Consider the following 4202-nt stretch of genomic DNA (forward strand, 5'->3'; position numbering starts at 1 on the left):
TAAGGTAAACATGGTCCTGATTTTTAACACCATCAATAATGATACGAGTTGCCTGTTTTTGAATTTCACAGAAGTAGAAGCCTAAAGAAAAATACTAAGATAATAATACAATAACTCATTGTTTTGTTTTCAGGAGTGAATGAGGTAACATAGTATACTTGGAAAAGTGCCTGGTAAGTATTGGATGTTGAAATATTGGTTCTCTTCTATGACCTCTTTCTTCTTCCTGGTCACAGCATGTAGCAGGTGGCTTAATAAAGCAAATTCTGTCTATATGACCTCCATGAAAAGTGAACAGCCCTGCTCACTGATCTTCCACATACCCGAGTCTTTGAGCTGGAGCTAAAACAACTGTATGCCTGGTTGAAATGTCTACTTCCCATTCAGATATTTAGACCTTGGTTAGACACCCACTAAATGAGGCATGTGTGTGCAAAAGCATTCCAAACTGAGCAGATACAAAGAAATATTATCCTTTAGAACCCATTTGATCCCTTTTTTAAACCCAAGAAAACATAAATGCAACAATAGATCAATTTGACTGTAAATATTATCTAAGTATGTCCTTTAAAAGCCAAAGGAATGTCAGATACAATTTATTTTCCACCAGTGCAAGCTGAGACATTAAGTGGCAATTCTACTTCCATTAGCTAAATCTGGCAAATATGCAACTGTTTAAAGGCATTGTCGATAGCCATTCACAATTAAGTATTTGTACTGATGCCTTATTAAATTACCCTTTTCAAGCAGGCATAATAAACTAGGAGTTCACTGTGCAGATTTTCATGGGGAAAGTCAGATCAGTATGGAATTTATTTAGAGAGAATTTAGTGCACTGAGTAATGAAGTAAATGTCAAATGTTTTGACCAAATAAATCTTATCTTCCTTAAAACTTTGTTTTTGGGGTCACGAGACATAGCAAAATAAAAATCCCTGTGATTATAATTGACATAATTTATAACATTATTGAAACAACTTTAAAATGTTGATTGTCTTTTAAATAATGAAATCTATTTTGTTTTTAACTGACAGCATTGCCCTGCACAGGGGATTTCTATTCTTCCTGTACAAAGTTGGTTTCTTCCAAACATTAAGATCCCTTACAGGGACGGAATGATAAATGGATGAATGAGGAGGAGGATGAAGGGGGAAGGTGATGGAAGAATTAGGACAAGGAGGCTATACAGGAGATTGATAAGCAATGAGCTAAAGAAGGCTTTGAGACCTGTTGAGAGATTCTAATCTTCTGGATAGGACCGTCTGCATTTTGTCTGCAAAGCAGTATTAACTAGAAAATTGGGCGGAGCGTGGTGGCTCACACATGTAACCTCAGCACCTTGGGAGGCTGAGGTGGGTGGATCACCTGAGGTCAGGAATTTGAGACTACCCTGGCCAACATGGTGAAACCCCGTGTGTACTAAAAATACAAAAATTAGCTGGGCGTGGTGGCGGGCCTCTGTAATCCCAGCTACTCAAGAAGCTGAGGCAGGAGAATCGCTTGAACCCAGGAGGCGAAAGTTGCAGTGAGCCGAGATCATGCCATTCCCCTCCAGCCTGGGTGACAAGAGCTAAACTCTGTCTCACAAAACAACAACAACAAGAAAAAACTAGAAAATTTTTTGTTTAGTAATGCATTGGTCTCTCCTTTTCTTCAGTCATTTGATATAGTGCTCATCATTGTAATTCTCAAGCATTAATTATGTCTTTCTAGTTCTGGTACCATAATAGTTTCTAGGTACAAATTTTTCTACTCTCATTTTCTTCCTTCCCCATCAATGCACCAAACCTAGAGATGTTTGGCACTTGGTTGGCCTTTAACTGCTGCATATGCCCAATACCAAATTTTCTAGCACTGTCCTTTGTTCATGATAAACATGTTAGTTATTGCTGCTTCAATCTAAATGAAACAAATGAATTAACAAATTCCTTTTAACTATTACATGTTAGTATAGTTTATACCAAATATTTGGATACACGGCTGAAGTTTTCTAGTTTTTACACGGCTGAAGTTTTCTAGTTTTTATCCAACTATTTCATGTTACATAATGACAATCTCTGTGACTTTTTTTTTTTTCTTGCTAAAATGGCCAAGAGGAATACATTTGCTTTCCAACTTTCCATAAGACACATCATATTTGACATACTTTAGGGGAGTTTCTTCAAGGAGTTGTGGTAAATACTTTTGTAATGAGAAAAAAGAATCACTTCAATTACCTTTCCTGAAAACTTTTGATTTTCATATATAATTATTTGTTGAAGGTGAAAATATGTTTTATTTTGAGTTTTTTGAATGTTGATTATAATCTTTAGATTACAATGCCCCTGTGTATTGTATTGATGAAAGATAAACTGAGGCACATACAGATTTTTTTTTTTAGTGACCTCCTACACAAGGTAAAAAATTATCATTAGGGATCAGGATGGCTAATGTTAAGACACCAAATAGATAATTTTATTACCTCTAGATTCTATTTCTTAAAAAAAAAAATCTGTGATTCTTTTGATCCTGTAAAAATTTGGCCAACCTTTTATAGAATTTTCTAACTTTTCAATAAATGTTACCTTTATTTATGCAAAAATACATGTTTTATTATTCCTTATTCAGAATACCTTAGAGAAGGGAGGTAGTATGTGTTAGAGGAAAGAAGTAAAACATGAAAGATACTGGTTTAAGATCTACCAGTAGCTAAGTTTGAAAGTGTGAGAGAATCACTTATCCTCTCTGGCCTTGGGGGGTTGAAGTAGATATAATGTGTTAAGAACAAGTAAGAGTTTCAAAATTTTGTTGTTGTTTTGTTTTATTTTGTGTGTGTGTATGTGTGCGTGTGTGTGTATACATGCGTGTGTGTATTTTAGTCTGTTCTGAGCCCAGGGACACAGACTCATTAGTCAGAGGCAAGTGCTGAAATGAAAATCAGGATAAACCACAGAGCAGCTATCCTGGAAGTAACGTCAGTGGACTATCTTTTAACAATATGAATCCCTGGGCCCTATCAAGTCAGAATTTTCTAGGAGAGGATGGAGGTGAGGTGGGTCTGTGATTCTAATAAGTGCCTCAGGTGGTTCCAATGCTCATTGAAATTTAAGAACCAGTTCTATTAGATAAGTGTATCTGTTTCTGTTTCCCTGAAGATAATCCTTTAACAGCCATATTCATAAATTTCTTACAGAAAACATGGGCATAATTCCTAGCTCCCTTCAGACTGCTAATGGCTAGAGGATGCCCAGTATGGGACATGAGGCCAGGCTGGCCAGTGTGACCAGGGACACCGTGGACACCTGAGACTTCTTAGTAGGATTTCTTGAGGATTATGATAACATAACCAACAGGGTAGAGCTTGCCTAGAAGGTGGTGAGCCTGACGCTTGGGTCGGAGAGAGAATCTTTGAAGAGATATTGCAGTACCCCTAGGTATTGTTTCCAACCTGCTTAACAAATTCTTTTTGTGGTTCTTGCGATGTTCAGAGCAAGAGACATTCAGGTAATCATTAATCTCTGAACTAGGTGATGGACAAAAGTTTTTAAAAAAGTTACTACAGGAGGGTCCAAATCAGGGCAGCTTCCCAGTTGGTATCCTGCTAGAAACTAGCTACACATATCAACAAGGAGCCCTTTATGGTGTGACAGTCTGTGAGAGGCAGCTGTTGGGTAATGAGTAAGATTCTGGGCTTGAGAACCAGATGCTCAGGGTTCACATTTCTGCCCCAGATTTACAAATTGTGGAACTCTGAGCAATCGCTTCTACTGTAAAATGTACACAAAGACAGGGCCTGTCTTGTAGAGTCGTTATGAAGATTTGAAAACTAGTATGTGTCAAGTGCTTAGAACAGCCCCTGGCACTGTTAGCTGTTACAGTTAACCCTCCTTTGCACATAGCAAAACAGGCAATGGTCTGTGATGTTGGAGTGGAAGGATGTCCAGTCTGCATTCCTGTTGACTAACAATGGGGCCTGAAATTCTTACTATTGATAGATACTCTGGATTAAGACAGCAGCAATTCTAGAATGATTGCATGATTCAGGAGGAGTACATGTTCAACCATTATGCTAGTGATACACCTTGGCTTTGTCAGATGAGCTAGACAGGGCCAGAGGGAATTGCCCTTGGATTAGTCCAAGTGTGAGCAACGACATTCAAGCAAGTTTCAGCAGAATGTAGTAGGGTGAGGACCTCTGTGGGCAGTCCAAGTCCAAGGCGACAA

Source organism: Rhinopithecus roxellana, chromosome 5, assembly GCF_007565055.1.
Source record: "Rhinopithecus roxellana isolate Shanxi Qingling chromosome 5, ASM756505v1, whole genome shotgun sequence".
In the NCBI taxonomy this organism is placed as follows: Eukaryota; Metazoa; Chordata; class Mammalia; order Primates; family Cercopithecidae; genus Rhinopithecus; species Rhinopithecus roxellana.